At 42.3% G+C, this 23556-nt stretch overlaps 1 long non-coding RNA gene and 1 other non-coding gene across 2 annotated transcripts in view; one reads left to right on the top strand and one right to left on the bottom strand.

Moving 5' to 3' along the window:
- LOC125123391 (uncharacterized) overlaps positions 1 to 22844 on the top strand; it is a 29733-nt gene extending 6889 nt beyond the window's left edge. Inside the window, exons 3-4 of the long non-coding RNA XR_007134042.1 lie at positions 14388 to 14513; positions 22785 to 22844. This is a non-coding gene — a long non-coding RNA (uncharacterized LOC125123391). The remainder of the gene's footprint in view (positions 1 to 14387; positions 14514 to 22784) is intronic.
- LOC125123842 (U6 spliceosomal RNA) lies at positions 14886 to 14990 on the bottom strand. Its single transcript, XR_007134211.1, has one exon. It is a non-coding gene; the product is annotated as a U6 spliceosomal RNA (small nuclear RNA).
- Positions 22845 to 23556: the final 712 nt, after the last annotated feature.

The raw sequence follows: 23556 nt of genomic DNA, 5'->3' as shown, positions 1-23556 counted from the left end.
GTATGATGATGGATGTTAGCTGGTTTTATTTATATTTTGCAATACATAGAAATATCAAATTGTTACATCGTACACCTAAAGTTAATATTATTCTGCCAATTATACCCCATTAAACAACCAAATTAATCTTAAAAATTAAAAACCATAGATAGGAGTTCCCATCGTGGCTTAGCAGGTTAAGAACCTGACTAGAGTCCATGAGGACATGGGTTCGATCCCTGGCCTCAATCAGTGAGTTAAGGATCCTGCATTTCTGTGGCTATGGTGTAGGCTGGCAGCCACAGCTCTGATCCAGCCCCTAGCCGGGAAACTTCCATATGCCACAGGTGTGGCCCTAAAAAAGAAGGAAAAAAAAACCAACAACTGTAGATAAATGAAAGCATAATTAGAGGGTTAAAAGATTGGTGACATTTTCCCCAGGCAGGAAAATTTGCTAAAGCTTTTAAAGGATAAAAAGAGAAGACTTAAAAACTCAGAAATAGGGTACTAGACTATGTGAAGATCAAAAACAACTATTCTTTATAAAAATATAACAATGTAATCGAGCACAAAAATTGGGCAGTAAAACTCAAAGTGTAATTTTTTTCTCCACAAAATACATTTGTCTATAGCTCAAAATACTCTGATCCCTCAAATAAATTATAGATCCACTGCCAGGAAATTTAAATTGCCTGAATTTTTCCTTCAACGTTTTATAATTTAGCATTTTGTCATTTCAACTAGTAGAATAATTATCCTTTTTATTTCCTCTCAAGCTCTAGCAAGTTAGAACCATTATGGGAAAAACTTGCTGTTAAACAGTAAATCTGAAAACTGACTAGACTTTTTTAACCAATCTTCTTTAAAAAGCATTTTCTTTTTTTCTAATGATAACTAGTGAGCTTGTCATCTCGTTGCTGAGGAGACCTGAAGATGATTATAAGGAAAAGCAGATATTATGGCAAAGGAAAAAAATATTAGCTGTCTATACGAAATGAAGAACAATTTGGCAAAGATGTAATATTCTGTTTCTGCTTCAGTTCCTGAAACTGAATGTCCATTTCTTTGAGCTGGCATATGCATTCATCGCAGGTGTTAGCATATGAAAATGCTGACAATTATGTAACCAAAAAGATTTTAATTTATTAACCAAGGCAGCACATAATCCAGGTATAGTAACTATTGACTAAATAAACCAAAATATAACTGTAAATAAAAACCAAGGCATAGTAATAGATTTGCTCATTGGTTTCAGCAGCATTCTTAATCTTGATATCTTCTGTACAAGATGAGAAACTTCCAGACTCACCGGCTCACTATTATGTCCCCAGGGCCTAGGAACAATATTGTTGAACTGATGAATGAATTTCATAAATAATTGTTATTTTAGGTAAATTGAACTGGCCCATAATCTCGGTCAATATTTCCAGATGGATCTTACACCAACTTTAAAACTTTTCACAGCAAGGTAAAACAAAAGCAGGTCCTTGTTGATGGGTTCACAGTGGTCATCTACTTCAATTCTGAATGAAGCTGGAAAGCTTTAAAGAGAGTAGCACCAAACACTGCCCACCTCCTGCAGAAGAAGTAGACCATGTGAGCCCAGCCATTTAAAAGCAACCCAGCTCCCAAAGCATAACCTCCTTTGCCTTTAGACACCCTGAAATCCATTCATATTGCTAAGCAAAAGGAACAGACACTTCTGTTTTAAACTCTCTCGGCCTCTTTTACCAGGCATCACCTGCCCCAAACCCCTCTTGGCCAGTGGGTATTTTACAAGTTCTCCCCAAATCTTGAGTCAGGACCTGAGATCATCTTGATCCAGCTCAGAGACCTCTGGGGCATTGGGTCCAAAAATTGCTTCCAAAAAACGCTACTCTCCTGAAGTCTCTTTTGAAGTCCCTGAGGGATCCTGCAGGGTCCTGCATGCTTCTACACGTCTGCAGTTTCTTTAAGTTGGGAAGCGGGCTAAAACTTTTCATTTTTCTTTATGAATCTTTATAAGCCTAAAGCAACTAGCCCCATCCATATGTAGCCTGGGTGTGGGAAAAAGAATCTCTTTATTTCCTGGTGCATGGGCTCCTCCGTGCTTTTGGTCCTACTGGGTACCTTAACCCACTGAGCAAGGCCAGGGATGGAACCTGCATCCTCATGGATACTAGTCAGGTTCTTAACCCACTGAACCACAACTGGAACTCCCCTACTGAGTGATTTTGACTGGTGCTGTAATTTGCTCTGGATTAGTGGCCATGAAATAGGCTCAGCCTTGGAGAGTTCCGTTCTAATGCCTGTGGTCCTGTACCACTACCCTAGGGGCAGATAATGAAATAGATGAAACCTGTCGTACATTAAGAAGTAGGTATCGAGTGTCTATGCAGTCCAATGCTGGCCCTGTCACTAGGATGAGAAAATGAATATGACAATCTGTGACCTTCCAGAATATGTCTAGCTTTAAGTCTTTAGCTCCTTCTTCTGGTAACTGAAACCCTCTTTTCCCTTGTAATATCTTCCTAGGCCCTCAGGCAATGAGAGTCCTGATGCCCCTCCCCCAGCCCTCACCATTCCACCTGGTCCTTTAGATGCTGCCTCAAGCCATCTGTAATGTGCAGCCTCGGCTCAAAAGGCTACACTGCAGTCCAGTCTTTCATTTCTGGGTAAAAAATTAGAAAGCTGCCTTTTTGTTTCTTCAATTCAAAACACTTAATTGTCAGATTTCCAATATTCAAAAATTTAGTGGCGAAAAGGCACCCAATGACACTTTTCTAGTCAATAAAGTCAAATATTAAAGAAACTACTTGAGTTGTCTTTTAAACTGTTGGTCCTGGGTGGGCTTTGGGACTTCAAGCTATATTTACTCTTTTTTCATACAAACAATGTTCAAGTTTTTGTAATAATAAACATGCATTATTTTTATAACCAGGAAAAAATAGTAAAACTATTTTTATCTTGGACAAAGTATGTGGTCTGTATTTTTTTTTTTTTTTGGTCATCTTAGGGCCGCACCCGCAGCATGTGGAGGTTCCCAGGCCAGGGGTCGAATCGGAGCTGTAGCCGCTGGCCTTTGCCACAGCCACAGCAACTTGGGATCTGAGCCACATCTACGACCTACACCACAACTACACCACAACGCAGGATCCTGCAACCTATGCTGCAACACTGGATCCTTAACCCACTGAGTGAGGTCAGGGATCAAACCCACAGCCTCATGGATCCTAGCGGCATTTGTTAACCACTGAGCCACGATGGGAATTCCTGTCATCTGTAAGTTTTAAGGGGATGTTTTTCTAAATTGACCCTAGTGAAAAAAATAATAGTAAATATTGCTTGCATACTTTTTCTAATACCTTTGCACCGAAATATTTCAGGACAGGGTGATCTTTTCCATCCGGATATGTTAGAAACTGGCAGATCTCATAACCAGCTTCTGCTGAGTAAGGGTTTGTGCTAAAGACTCACAGACAGCATTTACTTTGAAAGCAAAGTCCTTGGATTTATTTAATGAATGCTTTTTTTTTTTTAATGTCTTTTTAGGGCTGCATCTGCGGCATATGGAAATTCCCAGGCTAGGGGCTGAATTGGACTGTACCTGCCGGCCTACACCATGGCCACAGCAACTCGGGATCTGAGCTGCATCTGCAGCCTACACTACAGCTCACAGCCGTGCCGGATCCTTAATCCACTGAGCAAGGCCAGGGATCAAACCCGAGTCCTCATGGATACTAGTCTGGTTCATTACTGCTAAGCCACAACGGGAATTCTCTAATGAGTGCTCTTTAATAGGAGAGGACCTTCTTTCCATTTCATGAAGTCTGGGGCCCACAGGTAGCAGGCAGAGTAGGGGAGACCTAAGCAGTGAGAGGAAGTGTTGAGGGGTCGTCTCTCCATCGCCAACTTGGTGGTTGGCTATGATGGCCTCCTCAAAGGAAGAAGATTATAGTGGTGAAGACGTCTGCCAAGGGCAATGCACCCAAGATGTCTGGGCCAGTGGACTCTCTTAGAAACCTCAAAAATGGCTGGACCATCACATACATGTGAGAACTTAAATATGAAATCTTCAGATTCCCAACTAGCTATTTCCTAGGCTAGTTGCTTGCAGATGCCTTATATTCTACCTGATTTCCATTTAATAATAATTTATCTATGACTCCTTATTTTTGTTTTGGGGTGTTTTTTTTACATTAAGTAAAAAATTATTTTTTATTAATGATTTTTATATTTTCCATTATAGTTGGTTTAATGTGTTCTGTCAATTTCTACTGTACCGCAAAGTGACCAGTCATACATATATATAAATTCTTTTCCTCACATTATCCTCCATCATATTCCATCACAAGTGGCTAGGTATAGTTCCCTGTGCTATACAGCAGGATCTCAATGCTGATCCACTCCAAGTGCAATTAACCCTGCAACTTAACGACTGTAACCACAGCCCCTATCGCTGGGCTGAAGTACCCAGGTGAATCCTATGTTAGTAACCTCAGTGAGTGGTAGAGCCTATCTAAGTCTTGAGGAGTGGATGACAGTTTTTTGTTTTTTCTTTCTTTTTTTTTTTTTTAAGGCTGTACCCATGGCATATGGAAGTTCCCAGGGTAGGAGTCAAATTGGAGCTGTAGTCACTGAACTACATCACAGCCACAGCAATGCCAGATCTGAGACCTGTCTGTGACCTACACCACAGTTCATGTCAATGCTGGATCCTTGACCCACTTAGTGAGGCCAAGGATCAAACCTGCATCTTCATGGATGCTAGTCAGATTCATCTCCCCTGAGTCATGACAGGAACTCATGGATAATGTTTTATACTATAAATTTGTTTTTGGAAAAAATATTTTTCTCATAATTAAATTACTGTAAGTAAGTTAGAATAAAAGGTGCTTGGTGGGTAGATATATTCAGAAGTTCCCATTGTGGCTCAGCGGGTTACGAACCCAACTTGTTCCCAGAAGATGTGGGTTTGATCCCTGGCCTTGCTCAGTGGGTTAAGGATCTGGCATTGCTGCAAGATACAGCGTAGGTCATGGATGCGGCTCAGATCCTGAATTGCTGGGAGCTGTGGTGTAGGATGAAGAATTGGCTTCGATCCCACGTTGCTGTGGCTTCACAGCTCTAATTCGACCCTTAGTCTGGGACCCTCCATATGCAGCAGGTGCAGGCCTAAAAATAAATAAATAAATAAATAAACAAATTTGCATTCTTATGTTTACCGACAAAGGAGCCTGGGTCTTTTTTTTTTCCTTCTTTTTTTTTATTACTCAAATGAATTTATCATGTCTGTGGTTGTATAATGATCATAACAATCTGATTTCACAGGATTTCCATCCCACAGCCCAAGCACATTTCTCCACCCCCCAAACTGTCTCCTCCAGAGACCATAAGTTTTTCATTGTCTGTGAATCAGCATCTGTTCTGCAAAGGAGTTCAGTCTGTCCTTTTTTCAGATTCCACATGTCAGTGAAAGCATTTGATGTTGGTGTCTCATTGTATGGCTGATTTCACTTAGCATGATAATTTCTAGGTCCACCCATGTTGCTAAAAATGCTGGTATTTCATTCATTTTAATGGCTGAGTAATATTCCATTGTGTATATGGACCACATCTTCTGGATCCACTCCTCTGTTGATGGACATTTAGGTTGTTTCCATGTCTTGGCTATTGCAAATAGTGCTGCAATGAACATCGGAATACATGTGTCTTTGCGAGTTGTGGTTTTCTCTGGATAGATGCCCAGGAGTGGGATTGCAGGATCAAACAGTAGTTCTATGTTTAGTTTTCTGAGGCATCTCCATACTGTTTTCCACAATGGTTGCACCAATTTATGATCCCACCAAGAGTGTACTAGGGTTCCTTTTTCTCCACACCCTCTCCAGCACTTATTGTTTGTAGACTTTTGGATGATGGCCATTCTGGCTGGTGTAAGGTGGTATCTCAGAGTGGTTTTGATGTGCATGTCTCTAATAATGAGTGATGTTGCACATCTTTTCATGTGTTTCTGGGCCATCTGTATGTCTTCTTTGGAGAACTGTCTGTTTAGATCTTCTGCCCATTTGTTGATGGGGTTGTTTGTTTTTTGGTATGGAGCTGCAGAAGGTGTTTATAAATTTTGGAGATGAATCCCTTGTCAGTTGATTCACTTGCAAAGATGTTCTCCCATTCTGTGGGTTGTCTTTTCATTTTGTTTAGGGTTTCCTTTGCTGTGCAGAAACTTTTAAGTTTGATTAGGTCCCATTTGTTTATTTTTGTTTTTATTGTCACTACTCTAAGAGGTGGATCTGAGATGATGTTGCTGTTGTTTATATCGGAAAGTGTTTGGCTATGTTTTCCTCTAAGAGTTTGATAGTGTCTGGTCTCATATCTAGGTCTTTAATCCATTTGGAGTGTATTTTTGTGTATGGTGTTGGGGAGTGTTCTAATTTCATTCTTTTCCACATGGCTGTCCAGTTTTCCCAGCACCACTTATTGAACAAGCTGTCCTTTCTCCATTGTATATTCTTGCCTCCTTTGTCATTGATGAGTTGGGTGTAGGTGTGTGGGTTGAATTCTGGGCTTTCTATCCTGTTCCACTGATCTATATTTCTGTCTGTGCCAGTACCATACAATTTTGATGATTGTTGCTTTGCAGTATAGTCTGAAGTCCGGGAGCCTGATTCCTCCAGCTCCATTTTTCTTTTTCAGGATGTCTTTGGCTATTCTGGGTCTTTTGAGGTTCCAAACAAACTTTAAAATATTTTGTTTGAGTTCTGTGAAAAACGTCCTTGGTAATTTGATAGGGATTGCATTGAATCTGTAGATTGCCATAGGTAATATATTCATTTTGATAATATTAACTCTTCCAATCCACGAGCATGGTATATCTTTCCATCAATTTGTGTCATCTTTGATTTCTTTCATCAGTGTCTTATAGTTTTCAGAGTACAGGTCTTTTGTCTCTTTAGGTAGGTTTACTCCTAGGTATTTTATTCTTTTGGATACAATGGTAAATGGGATTGCTTCCAAAATTTCTCTTTCTGCTCTTTCATTGTTAGTATATAGAAATGCCATCGATTTCTGTGTATTAATTTTGTACCCTGCGACTTTGCCAAATTCATGGATGAGCTCTAACAGTTTTCTGGTAGATTCTTTAGGATTCTCTAGGTATGGTATCATGTCATCTGCAAATAGTGATAGTTTTACTTCTTCCTTTCCAATTTGGATTCCTTTTATTTCTTTTACTTCTCTGATTGCTGTGGCTAGGACTTCCAAAACTATATTGAAGAGTAGTGGTGAGAGTGGACATCCTTGTTTGTTCCTGATCTCAGTGGGAATTCTTTCATCTTTTCACCATTGAGAATGATGTTCGCTGTGGGTTTGTCATATATGGCCTTTATTATGTTGAGGTAGGTTCCAGCTATGCCCACTTTCTGAAGAGTTTTTATCAGAAATGGATGTTGGATTTTGTCAAAGGCTTTTTCCGCATCTATTGAGAGGATCACATGGTATTTATTCTTCAGTTTGTTAAGGAGCCTGGGTCTTAAAAGCACTTTCCTCCACTAGTCAAGTTTAAGAAAGCTTAGTAAGGGAGTTCCTGTTGTGGTGCAGTGGTTAACGAATCCGACTAGGAACCATGAGGTTGCAGGTTCAATCCTTGCCCTTGCTCAGTGGGTTAACGATCCAGCATTGCCGTGAGCTGTGGTGTAGGTTGCAGACTCGGCTCAGATCCTGTGTTGCTGTGGTTCTGGCGTAGGCCGGAGGCTACAGCTCTGATTTGACCCCTAGCCTGGGAATCTCCCTATGCCGCGGGAGCGGCCCTAGAAATGGCAAAAAGACCAAAATAAATAAATAAATAAAAAATAAAATAAAAAAATAAAAAATAATAAAAAAAATAAAAATCTATTAAAAAAAAAAGAAAGCTTAATAGGTTTCTGCCTGCTTTCTCACCTCCTTTTTACCCAACCCTTTGCTCCTATAGCTGCATTAAAACTGTCTTGCCAAGAACTCCTCAGTTGTCACATCTTAAAGGCAGTTTTAAGTCCATGAGGACATATCATTTGACCCGTCTAGTACATGACACCTTGCTGCCTTCTTAAACCATTCTTTGTTGGGTTCTGATTGCCACCTTCTCTTATTTTCCTGTCAATGTTCTTGCAGCCTTTTCTCAATTTTACTTTGCATTCCTTTGTCTCTGCCTTTACCCTCTTAAATGTTGATGTTACCTTATGGTCTGTTTTCAACCCTCTCTTCTCTCTAATTTCACTCATACCCAAGGCTTCAACTGCTGATGACTCCCAAATTTTTATCTCTTAAGCTCAAGTCCCATATACCCAAGTGTCTACTGAACATCTACTTCATACCCAATATATTCAGAACAGAAATTCACAGGTAACTCAGACACAACATGAAAAAAGAAACAGTCATATCCACCCAATCCCACCCCCATTTCTTGTATTTTATTCCCAATCATGGTGAATGACACCATTATCAACCTAGTCACCCAAGTAAATGTCACTCTAGCTTCCTCTTTCTCTATCATCTTCTGAATTCCATCAATCTGGGAGCTGTTGTTATTCTACATCCTAACTGACTCAAAAAAATCTATGCTCTTTTCTCCATACTCATTGCCCCAGCCTTCTTATCCTAAAGCCTTTGACTTCAGGTTACTCCATTGCTAGCATGGCATTCATGTGAATTGTGCTCCCTCTCCAGCCCATTTCTGACTACGCCCCTACCCAGGCCTTTTGTCTCAAGTCTTTGTGGTGCCTGATCTCTCAGGATTCTCTACTTCTGCCTTTACATATGGCAGACATCTTCTCATTGTGAAAAACATCACATTCTCTGAGAAGGACACATGATCTCTCAAAACACTTCTTCAGTGTCCCAGTAACACTCCACACCTCTGTCATAGAATATAGATCATATCATGATTAAATTACTTATTTATCATCTCTTTCACTACATTGAGACAATCTTAATGACAGAATCATGTCTTATGCATTTCCTTATTCCTATGTTTAATAGAGGTCCTGGAATATAGGAGGAACCCAGTAATGCTTGATGAATAAATGAATGGATGAATGAATACTAAGCATTTCCAGTATCCTCTTTCATAGGTCTGCATAGCTCTTCTTACTCAATTTGAAAGATGACCTCTTTCCCCTTATAGAAAGCCCAAACATTTTAGTATAATAGTCTCTTCTAATGAGCTCAAATACAAAAAATATAGCTACAAATGTTTAAAAGAAAGCCAATCTTCGATTTGTAATCAATCTCGAACCTGACATCTCCTGTACTTCTGGTATACACACTCATATCTTGATGCTAATGGAGTCTCATTTTTGCAGAAACAAATACACTAGGCTGACCCCACTCTGCTTGTCATTAATATTTCATAATGGTTTCTATCTATACTTTAGAGTCAGTACATATGTTTTTCCTGGTCTTTCTGCCCAAGTCAGTCCATAAATATTTTAAATCTATGAACTTTTAAATGCAGAGAGATTTATTGGCACACTTTAAATACTTATTCCTTGCTTACATGGGATTGAAAGATCACAATGTCTCAGGATCAATTGCATTTCATCTTTTCAGTACTTATTTCACAGCTGAACACTTCTCAGAGTTATGAACTTGAGTCTAGACCCTGACAAGCCATAGCAAAGGCCAAAAGAATGAGCAGAATTATCCACTCTGGGACCCACATGGGATAGTAGGAACTGAACAGGCAGCATCTGCTGCGACTTATTACAGCATGTATATTACACTGGGCCCCCAATCAATCCCCAAACGGAAGTCTTGTGTCATGGGGCTTTCACCACAGGAAAGCAACACACACATCCATTCAACAATTGCACTACATAAATCTCGGTCCCAATTACAGAACTTTATCTCATGTGATGCCAATAAGAAAAAGAGATATCGCAAAGCAGCAGCAGGAAATTACTGTTTCATGTGCAGAAGCATTTAATATCACTAGGGAGAAATCTTTTAACACAAGTAAGACATGGAATTATCTGTCTTAGGATCAGTCCAAAAGAAGGAAGACTCTCTCCAAATAATGTCTGACGGATTTTGTATTTTGAACTTAAAATCCATCATTAAAAAGGAGATAAATGGGAAGGAAGGAAGTTATTTATAAAACTATAGTTACATACATAGGCAAAACCCAGGGCATCTTGGATATGAATAGAAGAGTAATATAGAACCAAGGACCATGTGGTTGGGCAGTGGGGTGGGGGATTCTTAATCCAGAATCAACAAGCCTGCTGAGATGGATATCAGTGTGTGTGTGTGTGTGTGTGTGTGTGTTTGTACACGAAAATCTGGGTAGCACAACGCACGGGATTCTGACCAGTCCCAAAATTATAGTAAATATTTCCCGTATTCATAAACAAAGATGTGCTGCTGTCAGGTGAGATTCAAGATCTTCAAACAAAGTGATGATCAAAACCACATTACTGGAGTCCTGAGGCAGTGGTGCAAAGCAGACAGGATGTATCTATTAGATAGAAATGAGAAAGTCACTCCCTGTTCTCACAGGACACTTTCCTGGAAAGCCCATACTCCTAAGGTAAGGGCAGAAAATCCTCCTCTCCATGTTTATGAGTGAAAACCAAAGGGTACCCTGGGCAGATGGGAAGAGGCAAATATACTCCACCTATATCCCTAGTACACCCCTCACATGCACCCCAAACTTACCTTTGGCATTAGGTTTTGAGAGCTGGTTGGTTTTATAAGGTGTGCCATGTATATAAAAGCCCAAAAGGAGAGAAGAATTAAAAAAAAAAGGAAAAAGAAAAAGCGCTGTGGTAGTTTATCCTTGCTGTTGTTAATTGAATTGTTTTTCTTTCTTTGTTTTTTTTTCCTTTTTCCTTTTCCTTTTTTTTTTTTTCCCATATCCAAAGCATATGGAAGTTCCTGGGTCAGGTATTGACTAATACTGCAGCTGCGGCAATGCTGGATCCTTTAACCCACTTCAGCAGCTGGGAATGAATCTGAACTTCCACAGCAAATCAAGCAGCTGCAGTCAAATTCTTAACCCACTTTACCACAGCAGGAACTCTGTTAATTGTTTTAAATTGCACTTTTATCTTTCTTGTTTTATTACATCAAAATTATGATTAACCCTGTGTCTCTTTCAACATTGGCAGATCTACTGACATATCCTTTACATGGCTGATTCAGTTATACACAGGAAAATCCCGTTACCATGTGTAAATTTGACCATCTCATCAGTCCAAAAATAAGTTAAAATGTGAATATTTATTACAGGAGTATTATTTATACAAATTACTCTTTTAAAATTTAAGCTATTACTTGAGTATCATCTCTTCTCTACCTATAACTCTGCTAGAGTTGTATAGGCTGCTGTAACAAATACTGATCCAGATATATGATGGCACAAATGCAATAATAGTTTCTTTCTTGAGCATCTGCCAGTTTGAAAATGGTGATCTTGTTCAGGAGGCTGCCTTTCTTCAGGTGATGATTTAGGGACTTAGGTTCATTCTGTCTTAGGGTTCTGCCATTCTCTGAGAACTTGTTGTCATCTGGATTCTGCTTAGGAAGGCATCATAAGACTTGCATTTGAAGAGTTCAAAGGACATTATAATTTTTTAAATTGGTTGATTTTCAATTACTTATTTATTGTAAAAGGATATACCTCAGGAGCAGCCAGGTGGAAGAGATGCATAGGACCACGTATGCAGAAAGGGGCACAGAGCTTCCATGCCTTTCGGCGTGAGCCACACTCCCAGCACCTCTGTATCACAACCTAGAAGCTCCTTTTCGTTGTGGTGGTAATCGTGAGCCCCTGCTTCAATCAAGGCCCAAATGAGAAAATGGAAACCACCGTAGGTGTTTCAAGCAGAGGGAATTTAATATAGGAACTTGTTATACATGTGATGGAAGGTGTGGAAGTACCAGAACCAAGGGGTTAAGTAGGAGGGTGAGGGTAACCCAAACGTTAACATTAACAGTGGTAAGAAGCCATTAACCTCCCTGTCCCCCACCCCAGGACTGGAGAGACTCAGGGAGAAGGCGGTGTTATCAGAACCTAGAAGATGGGGCCATCAGAGAGAAGTCAGAAGCACAGAGGGAGGATTCTTGTCAGACACCCAGACCACGAAGGGAGGGATAGCAGCTGGAAGCATGGAAGGGAAGCAGCCCCTGCCAGAGAAACCAGAAAGAGATGGGGAGAAACTCTCTGGCTTCTCCCCTTCTCCTCCCCTCCCATCTATCCTCCCATTGACTCAGCTTATGTGGAAGCCAGAGGGCAAGGAAGCTGGAAAATGCAGTCCCCCATGAGAGAGAACAGAGCAGGGGAAAGGCCTGGGCCATCAGGCAAATGGTCAGCACATTCCTTTTTAGGAAGATCGTGTTGAGTTGAATCTGAAAAAGAAAGCCACATGGCAACAAAATTCTTTTGTTGATGTGGGGAGGGGAAGGGAAGCAAAGGAAAACATGTAGGAAAGGAAGAAAGGGTAGCAACGACTGCAAGTCAAGAAGAGAAGAGTAGTGGGGAGATCTCACTCCAAGTCCACTGGAGCAATTGCTGTGATCAGAGGCTCCGTTTATACTTGCTGTGCAGCAGTAGCTAGAACAGGCCAACAGCAGAATTACAGAGCTGCACGCGACCTTACAAACCAGGAGAGTCCTAAAACCTGTACTTTGATGTTATTGAAGCTTGTTTGTCTTTAATACATAATTGATTGAAATTAATGTGAATTTAATTCTCTCCTGTCAAAATGGAATTTAAGTATCTTTCAAGAGACTTATGAAGGGATTTCAGAAAGCCAAACCATTGCAGGTCCTGTGTTGAGCACAAAGGCAAAAAAGAACTGAGAACAAACAAAGCAGCAGAAAATATGTGTGTGGGGGGAGAGGGTGTGGGAGAAGCGAGCCCAAGGGATTTCTTTGGTAATGTTTGTTTATGGCTGTTTCAAATTAAAGAACTAATTTTGGGTTGGGGAATAAATAAAGAAGTTCCTTGAGAAATAGACGACTATGCTAAGAACACAGAACTGCCTATAGTTCAGTGTGTGTCAGGGAAGTCTAGTCCCGCTTACACCTGGCTTATTTACTTTATAATGTTAATGTGTTTGTGAAAAATTAACTTGCACTATTTTTCTTAATGTCGCCTATTTTTCTGCTCATAGACATAACTATCACCTCTGCCTACTTTCCTTACTCTGGTCCTTGATGTAATCATCTTTTTTTTGGTCATTCCCATGACGTGTAGAGTCCCAGGTCAGTGATCAAATCCAAGCCACTGCAGTGACAACACCAAATCCTTAACCACTAGGCCATCAGGGAACTCCCAAGATCATCTGTTTAGTTTGGGGAATTTTTTTCTTTATTTTTTTTTTTTTTTTGGCTATGCTTGAGACATGTGGAAGTTCCTGAGCCAGGGATCAAACCCATGCCACAACAGTGACCCAAGCCGCAGCAGTGACAATGCCAGATCCTTAACCTGCTGAGCCACAGAGAAACTCCAAGACCATCTTTTTAGGAGAGGCAAGAGGTACACCCCTGGAAACTGCATCAGCTTTTTCAGGCACTGTTCAGCAGTGATTCAAAGACTGGTACAGTGTTCTTGGGTTCTGTGATCTCCACTGCATGGCCTGGTGCATGTGATTTTTATCAAATGAGTGAAGATGTAGAAGCCCAACAGTAGACTTTGGTTAAGCGCTAGGTAGAAGAAGGTCCATATGGAAACAGTTGATGGCTTTTAAAGAAGTCCAGTCCATGGTTGTCACCTTCACTGGGCCACATTCAGCTGCAAAGGAAAGGGAGGCCAAAGCCCAACTGAAGTTCTAAAAAATCTTATAAAATCATTTTGCCAGTCTTAAAACTTCATCCAGGAATAATTTTAGTTTTTGCTTTTGTTATTTTTTGAGCCACTGAGAAATAATATTGCTAGGGAAAGTTCTCATTTCATATTCAGTCTCATCAATTGAGTTATTCATAGAAAGTAGTTCATGGCAACCATTTCTAAGGTGACAATAAATGCCTAGTAATAAAACAGCCTATGAAACATTGATTTTTTTGTTTTTACTTTGTTGGGCCTCACCCATGGCATATGGAGGTTCCCAGGCTAGGGGGTGTGTCAGAGCTATAGTTGCCGGCCTACGCCACAGCCACAGCAACACAGGATCCGAGCCATGTCTTTGACCTATACCACGGCTCCCGGCAGCTCTGGATCCTTAACCCCCTGAGTAAGGCCAGGGATTGAACCTGAAACCTCTGGTTACTAGTCAGATTTGTCTGCACTGTGCTACAGCAGGAACTCCCTGAAATGTTGATCTTACATGAATTTTCTTAAAATAGCAGCTTTGGTCCTATCTTCTAGAATTTTGAAAACATTCCATTTCTGAAACATCTTCTTAGCCATTCTTATTGTACATTTTCCAGCTCATGAATATCTGTGTCCACCCTAGGTGAAAGAGATGCTGGTACTGCAGAGAGCATGCAATGCTATTCCTACCTTAAAGTTTCTGATCATCAGAGAATAATCAGAGTTATCAGCTCAGTGGTTCATGTCTCTTCTAAAGCTCCTTAAGAAGGTAATCATTATTACAAGTTTTCAAGTGTCTATTATTTTTTAAATGATTTTTATTTTTTCCATCATAGCTAGTTTACAGTGTTCTGTCAGTTTTCTACTGTACAGCAAGGTGACCCAGGCATACATGCATGTATACATTCTTTTTTCTCATATTATCATGCTCCATCATAAGTGACTAGCTATAGTTCCCAGTGCTATACAGCAGGATCTCATTGCTTATCCATCCCAAAGGCAATAGTTTGCATCTATAAACCCCAAATTCCTAGTCCATTCCACTCCCTCCTCCTCTCCCTTTGCAACCACAAGTCTGTTCTTCAAGTTCATGATGTTCTTTTCTGTGGAAAGTTTCATTTGTGCCATATATCAGATTCCAAAAAATATGGAAATCTTCATGAATTTGCATGTCATCCTTGTGCAGGGGCCATGCTAATCTTCTCTGTATTGTTCCAATTTTAGTATACGTCCTGCCGAAGCAAGCACTCAAGCGTGTATTATAAGCCAGGCACTGCACTTAAATTCAGTTAATGCTCACAGAAATCCCAAGTAGCAGGTAAATTAACCATACCCATTTTAGAGAAATAGAAGTTGAGGTTCAGGAGTTCCCATTGTGGCTCAGTGGGTTAAGAACCCGACTAGTATCCATGAGGGTGCAGGTTTGATCCCTGGCCTCACTCTGGGTTAAGGATCCTGCATTGCAGCAAGCGGAGCATACATAGGTCACAGATGCAGCTCAGATCTGTGTTGTGGTGGCTGTGGTGTAGGCTGGAAGCCACAGCTGTGATTAGACTCCTAGCCTTCCATATGCCACAGGCAGGCTCCTAAAAAGGAAAGAAAAAAGAAGAAGTTGAGGTTCAGAGATCTTAAGCAGTTTCCCCAACTTCGTCACACAATGGTAATGCAAGTAAGGCTTGGATTCAAATTCTTAATTTCAAAGGCTGTGCTCTTAACCACTCTACCTCAGGAGTGCCTTTCCTGGGTGTGTGACCAGGGCAGATGCACAGGGCCTGGAGCCTAGAAGGGACTCACACTAATTTAATGTTCTGCTGTTGGTGCCTTAAAATTCTTAGTAATACTTAAGTGGTTCTGTATTTTTATCTTGCTCCGGGGCCCACACGGACGGGCTGGCGGGCTGGAGGGCGGGCGGGCGGGCTGGCGGGCGGGCTGGCGGGAGGGCGTGCGGGCGGGCGGGCGGGAGGGCGGGCGTCGGGCGGGGCGGCGGGCGGGGCGCGTCGCGCTCCCGTGCGTGCGGGAGGTATGCGACGCAGAGAGAGCGAGGTAACGGGCGGCGGGCAGGGCGGGAGAGAGCCATCGAAAGTGGAGGGTAGGGATGGGCGGGAACGGGAGCGCGACGAGTAGAGAACGGGCGGGTGGAGGGCGGGGGCACGGGGCGGGCGGGCGGGAGGGCGGGGCGTGCGGGGCGGGCGGGCGGGCGGGCGGGCGCGCTCAGCGAGCGCGGGCGCGGGCGGGTAGGAGGGCGCGCAGACTTGGCGGGCGTGGCGGGAGGGACGCGCGCCGCGCGCCAGGGATGGGCGGGCGGGAGGCGAGAGCGGCACAGGGCGTGGCGGAGGGGAGAGAGCGGCCGGGCGGGAGGAGGTAGGTGGGAGGAGGGAGGGAGGGAGGCGGCGGAGGGGCGAGGGAGGAGAGAGGGGGGCGGAGCGGAGGGAGGGAGGGGAGGGGTGGGGGAGAGGAGGGAGGGAGGGGGGAGAGAGAGAGAAGGGAGGGCGGGAGGGGGATGGAGGGGGGGGGAGAGAGAGAGACAGGGCCGGGAGGGAGGGAGGGGAGGGAGGGAGGGGGGGCGGGCGAGGGAGGAGGGAGGGAGGAACGGGTACGGGATGGCGCGAGCATGGGGACGGAGAAGGAAGGCAGGAAGGAAGGCAGGGATGTACCGAGAGCGGCGGATAGGAAGGAAGGAAGGACGTCTACGGAATGCATTACCATTAATCCGTGCGATCGTATTCTTCGCTGCTCTCTTACTCGCTATATTAAGGTTATTTCTTTCCCTTTTTGGGGCCGCACCCTCGGCACATGGAAGCTCCCAGGCTAGGACTCAAATCGGAGCTACAGCTGCCGGCCCATGCCACAGCCATAGCAACGCTGGATCCAAGCTGTGTTGGCAAACCTACACCACAGCTCACGGCAATGCTGGATCCCTAACCCACTGAGGGAGGCCAGGAATCGAACCCGCATCCTCATGGATCCTAGTTGGATCCTCATTAACCTCTGAGCCATGAAGGGAATGCCCCCATAAATCTTATAGCTATTCCTGAGTATATTAGATTTCCTAACGTCCCACATCCACACTGTATGTAGGAGTTCAAAACTCTTCAGCAATTCTTCCTCTAAAAGATGGACCAAAAATTCCCGCTCCCCACTTGACCTTGGGCTGGACTTCATGCTTCAGCTCTAGACCAGAATGTGGCAGAAGTGATGGTGTCTGTCTTTGTGATCAATAATAAAAGGCATTGTGGTTTCTGCCTTGTTCTTGGGTCACTAGTTCTGGGAAAAGATAGCTGCCACGTTGTGAGGGCATTTAAGCAGCCCTTGGAGAAGCCTATGGGGTGAGGAACTGAGGCCTCCTGCCAACAACCATGTGAGTGAACCGCCTTGGAAATGTTCAGGCAAGCATCCGAATGATGCGACACCCCCACCCCTCCCCCAGCACAGAGCTCACCTGTAGCTTCATGAGAGAGACCCTGAGACAGAACCATCTAGATATATGACTCCTTGATTCCTGAGCCTTAGAGACTGTATAAGTTTGTGGTTTTTAATCTGGGATAACTTGTGTGTGTGTGTGTATGTGTGTGTGTTGTTGTTGTTGTTGTTTTGTCTGTTGTCTTTTTAGGGTTGCACCTGTGGCATGTGGAGGTTCCCAGGCTAGGGGTCTAATTGGAGCTGTTGCTGCATGCCACAGCCATAGCAACGCTGGATCCAAGCTGTGTTGGCAAACCTACACCACAGCTCATGGCAATGCCAGATCCTTAACCCACTGAGCAAGGCCAGGGATTGAACCCACATCCTCATGGTTCCTAGTCGGATTCATTTCCACTGTGCCATGACGGGAACTCCTAAGCTGGGATAACTTTTTTTTTTTTTTTGTATTTTTGCCTTTTTCTAGGGCCGTTCCTGAGGCATATGGAGGTTCCCAGGCTATGGGTCCAATTGGAGCTGTAGCCGCCGGCCTACACCACAGCCACAGCAACTCAGGATCCAAGCCACATCTGAGACCTACACCACACCTCACAGGCAATGGTGGATCCTTAACCCACTGAGCAAGGCCAGGAATAGAACCCGTAACCTCATGGTTCCTAGTCAGCCACAATGGGAACTCCTGGGATAACTTTTAATGCAGCTATAGATAACTAACACAACATTTTAAACTTGGGACTCAAAGAAATGAGAGGAACCTTTGATTAAAGAAACAAATAAATTCACCAATATTTGGTGCAGCTTTAAAACTGATGTTTTTGTTTCTTCAGAGCATATAGGTGTTTTATTCCAAGGAACATAATAGCAATGCTCTTCAGTGAGTGTCAGAGGGCTTCTTTCTTCATAATCATGGCATAAAGGCCTTGCCTTAATTGGAGGGCACAGCTTTTGCTTGTAACACTTGACATTCTGTTTGGATTTTTAATCCACAGACTACCCCTTACCTTTCTTCCACAAGAGCTACCTCCCTTCTGATTGAGAAAGACTCTTGCTCTTGGTGTTTGCAGTCCTGCCACACCTATGCCACGTGGCCTGGGTTGTACTTCAAGGGGCTTTGATAGCATTTTTTTCCACCCGCCTGGCATGGGATCAGGCCACTTGGGCTTGCTGCCAGACAACTGCCTGGCTTTGCTGCTGTCATCCAACTCTGCGTGGTCCTGCCCAGGGGAGGCAAGAAGGGATAAGGAGTCCCTAAGTGCTGCCAGACTGGCTCCACTCCATGCTCTTGCTCTTCAGGATCCAGCCACACTGGTTACACATGACAGTGGACCCATTTAGAAAACAGATTCAACACTGGCTGTGCATGCCATCCAAGTGTCAGAATCTGAAGTGTGAATTCTAGTTCATCCACCCAGAGTTTTTGTTTTTGTTTTTTTTTCTTTTTTTAGGACCACACCTGTGGCATATGGAAATTCCCAGGCTAGGGATGGAATTGGAGCTGTAGCTGCTAGCCTACTGCCACAGCCACAGCAGTGTCAGATCCTCACATCTGCGACCTACGCCACAGCATGCTGGATCCTTAACCCACTGAGTGAGGCCAGGGATCGAACCTGCATCCTCATGGGTACGAGTCAGGTTCTTAACCCACTGAGCCACAACAGAAACTCCCCATTTTTTAAAAAAGGAATTTAACATTGATACTTTATTACCATCTAATCCTCAGACTGCCATTCAAGTTTAATCAATCGTCACAAAGATGCGCCCCCCTTTTTTTGGCTGCACCCTTGGCATGCAGAAATTCCCAGACCAGGGATGGAACCCAAGCCACAGCAATGGCAATACTGGATCTTTAACCTTTAGGCCACCAGAGAACTCCTACCCAGACATTTAAAATTTGATTCTGGAAGTTTCTTGGCTAAGGCTCCATGTACATGCAACTTAAGGGCTTGCCTGAACCTGAACAGCTGAAACAGGACTTTAGCTCCATTCTTCTGTGTGGTAGAGAAATCTTACACATAAAAAGCAAATTGTGACTATTTTAATGTGGAAAGTTAGAAGGACATAGTGCCCTCCTTCAGAGCCACAAATGAAGTGGAAATTGACTAGTATTAGCGGACGATGTGCCTTGCTGAAGATGTAGACTTCATATCCTGCGTTTTACTTAATTATATAAAATAATAAGGAAAATTGAAATACGGAAGGATGGTGGTGATAAAGATGGGCATGGAGACAGAGAAGGAAGAGAAGATATTGTATGATAATCACAGTTTTATAGAACCAGTCATATATCCATTTTTCTCAAGGATGTTTATTCACTTTAAATTGTCTGACTGTTCTGGTGGCAAATACAGTTTAACTAAAGCCTTGTACACCTAAATGAGCCTTTTTTAAAGAAAAGATATGAGATTCATTTATTATCCTGACAAGTTTGGGGGTTTTTGCATTGCTTTGTTTTGTTTTGTTTTTTTCCCCAGTGCAATGGCCCTCTTCTATTTCCTGTTTTTTAACTGAAAGCTTCCAAAGATGAAGGTTGAACCAGCCAGGCCCCTAGGACAGGGGACAGGGACAGAAGTTCTGCAAAGAGGCCCTCTTTGCTGCTCCTCATTCCAGGCATGTCCTAACCTCGATGTAAACAAGACCGGAGCCCCAGAGACTTGTATTATCTGATGCTATGAGCCGGTCTAGCTGTGTGTGTGTGTGTGGGGGGGGTGTTTGTGTGTTTGTTTGTTTTGCTCTCCATCTTTTAGGATGTTAGCTCTATAAGAACAGTGTCTGTGTTGTTTATAGCTGTATTTTCAGTCCCAAGGACAGATCCTGATACATGGCAGGCATCAAAAGATAAATGAAGGAAGAGAAGAAGTAAACCCACACCTAATGGAAGTAAATGAGACTTGTTGCTTCTGGCATGCTTCCAAAGGACAGTCCTTAAGACCCCCAACAACCAGTAGCATTCTCCATCATTTATTCATCATTTAACAAGTACCTACTATGTAGCTGGAGTGAAGGCATTGCCTGCCACTCTTTGTACCACTTCTCATTTCATCCATTCAGAATATTCCCTCCTGCCAAGGATTGAACCCAAAGCAATCCTATCCTCAATTCTGGGACCAAGTTCCACAAGGATAGTATTTTTCAAAGTATTTTTCCAAGAAAGGGCTACCTGTTTCACTAGAGAAAGTACTGCTGGGATCAGCCACCAGCTACCAGATGACCTTGGTTTAAAAATTCATGACATACCTTGCATGAGAATTCTATTAGCACATAAGATGAAGTTTCACCAAATGGAATTAATTTTCCTTCTTAACATGTTTTAGGTTATTATTACAGGAATCTTAGCAAAAATGAGGCAAAATCCATATATGAGGGACCTGGCCGATTTTCCCCTTCCTCATAATTTATTTATTTCCTTAGAGAAGAGTAACAGTTGCTCTTGAGTCTAATGTAGTGGCCTTTGCTGTTTATCTGTCTACTTCTGGAAGTAAACGGAAACAAACTTTTTAAAGAATAAAAAAGTTATGGTTGTAATCTTCAGGGCACAGTGGAAACGAATCCGACGAGGAACCATGATGTTGCAGGTTTGATCCCTGGCCTTGCTTAGTGGGTTAAGGATCTACTATCACCGTGAGCTGTGGCGTAGGTCGAAGACTTGGCTCGGATCTGATGTTGCTGTGGCTGTGGTGTAGGCTGGTGGCTACATCTTGGATTAGGCCCCTAGCCTGAGAACCTGCATATACCACAGGTACAGCTCTAAAAAACAAAAAAAAAAAGGGGGGGGGGGTCTTTTCGCATCTTTTATGATGTATGTGAAAGAAAAATAATGGAATGCTCTAGAATCACATTTTCTCTCTTCTATGGCAGATGTTATTATGAATGAAGAAAGCATGCAGAGAATGTTCAAAAAGTTATTCTAAGGCATCTTCATCCTCTTCTTGAGTGACTTCTCTCAGCATTCAGTTGGACTATCTCTTTCAGGCAAATGGAAGATTCCTTTGGGACTCAGAAAATGTTTCCCATCCTAATGCAGGTCTTTGTAGGACATTTAGGAAAGGGGGAGGAAAATAAAAATATTTTCCCAAGTCAGAAGACTTCTGGTCAATAGGCACAAATGTGGAATCTGGAAAGATTCCAATCAGCTTCCTTGAAGTAAAATCATTCCAAGGTTTTTCTTACTTTTAAAATATAACTTTCACTCATGTGGGCAACATGAACAAATAATTGATCAATTTCATGAACATAGCAGCACAGTTCATATAGGATAAAATATTTTCCTTGAGAACAGGTTGCTTTTCTAAAGATTCTTAATGCCTTCCACTCTCAATTCTATTCGGTGTATTAATATTTCATGGTTTCACAGATGATTTAATTATTTTAAACACACTGATGGGACATGAATTATTGTCATTATTTTAATGTACTGAAAGTCTATTTCAAACACTCGTAAAACAATAATCCCCTCTTAGGAGGCTCAGCAGAGTCTAACTAACCTTCATCTGCATTCTCAAACAGGGCTCTGCAGAGAAGAAATCCCATCATGGACCTCAGCAGGGGTAAAATCTTGAATGAAGCAAGAATTTCTCTGTTTATTTTTCCAGAAGAGAAAAGAGACTGCAAAAATAAATAACATGTTTTACTAAAGAGAAAGAAAAATACGTGGTGGCTTCTTTTGCTCACCTCCTGTCCCCATACTTAAATGGAGGGACAGAGAGCCAGGAAGTCCCCTGGGGCCCCTAAGAAAAATCTCAGAAGTCACAGAGTTCACAGCACCCTCTCTGGGCCTCAGTTTCCTCATCTGTTAAAGATATAATATCCCCCTCATAGAGTGATTTAAATACAAAAAAGCACTATGGTAAAATCTGCACATAGTAAGCGCTCATTAAACATTAGCTTGCATTACAGTGGAAGTGGCCCTGTAGAATATTGATTGTAAGAGTCAATGGTTTGGAGTTCCCGTCATGGCTCAGTGGTAATGCACCGCAATTAGCAAACATAAGGACGCAAGTTCAATCCCTGGCCTCCCTCAGTGGGTTAAGGATCTGGCGTTGCAGTGAGCTATGGTATAGGTTGCAGATGTGGCTTGGATCCTGCATGGCTGTGACTGTGCTATAAGCAGGCAGCTGCAGCTCTGATTGGACCCCTAGCCTGGGAACTTCCATATATTGCCAGTGCAGCCCTAAAAGACAAAAGAAAAAAGAAAGAAAGAAAGAAAGAAAGAAAGAGTGAGTGAGTCAATGGTTTGCAGTTATGAATTCGTTCTAAAATCCTGAGTAAAAATATAGGACTCCTAGGGAAAAAGTATTAGATTTGGCACTTTCCATAGTTATGCTATCCTCCAGAGAATGAATGTGGATTGCTTACTGTTTAAGGACTACTCTGCTAGCTGGAAGGGAGGCTGGATTAAAAAGGTCAGGACCCCAGGGCCTGCTGTCTAGGCGTTCACAGTCCAGTGAGGAAAGCATTCCTAAACCCATAATTGCAATGCAACCAACACAGCAAGTTCTGTAATAAAAATAATTATATCTATTATTTATTGACTGTGTTTTGGAGTGGATCAGCATGTTGCAAATAATGTCCTGCTTGTCTCTCAGGAAACCTCTACGATGTAGGTGTTATTATTCCTGTTTTACAGATGAGAACACAGGTTCAGCGAGGCTAAATAGCTTGTCCAAGGTCATGAAGCCAGCAAATGGTAAGTCTGGAATTTGAACTTGAGATGTTTAAATCCAAAATCTAAGTTTTTAACCACAACACCATACTGCCTCCCTAAAATATAATATAGAAATAATGGTGTATGTTATTTTTATTAAAATAATGAAAATATTGTTACATATAAATAGTGGAAATATTTGAGAGCACAGAGGGAATAGTTGGCCAACTGCCAGAGGGAAAAAGGAGAGCTTCAGTGAGGAGGTGACATTTGAATTAATCAATAGAACTATTCTTATGGATTGGTCATGGATTAGATTCAAAGGCACATTTTGTTTGGTTTCCCACCCCACCCAGCTACCAGAAACCTAATTTTCAACTTTTTCTAACTGCAATACAATTTCAAAATTCTTTCATCAGTGTACTATATTTGGTCACTGAATATGTTTAGTCACGGAAACTCTCAAATTCCACCAGATCCCCTTTTTAGGAGAAAGCAAAAATCATACACACACACACACACACACACACACACCCTAGTATATCAGGGTTTTCTTTAAATAACAAACTCCAATCCATCATGATACATTTTTACAATGCAGAAGTAGTGATATACACCAAAGTGTCAGCATCGATTACTTCTAATTTTCCAGGTTCTGAGTTTATGGGTGCAATTTGTTTACTTCTAAATGTTGCAAGTTCTATCAAATAAGTATTTGTCATTTTGGCAATCAGTTTATATGTGTATTTAAAAT

The sequence above is a fragment of the Phacochoerus africanus genome, chromosome 3 (genome assembly GCF_016906955.1).
Source record: "Phacochoerus africanus isolate WHEZ1 chromosome 3, ROS_Pafr_v1, whole genome shotgun sequence".
NCBI classification, from domain to species: Eukaryota; Metazoa; Chordata; class Mammalia; order Artiodactyla; family Suidae; genus Phacochoerus; species Phacochoerus africanus.
Note: the sequence above shows the minus strand (reverse complement) of the source record. Positions and strands in the feature narration are given on the sequence as shown.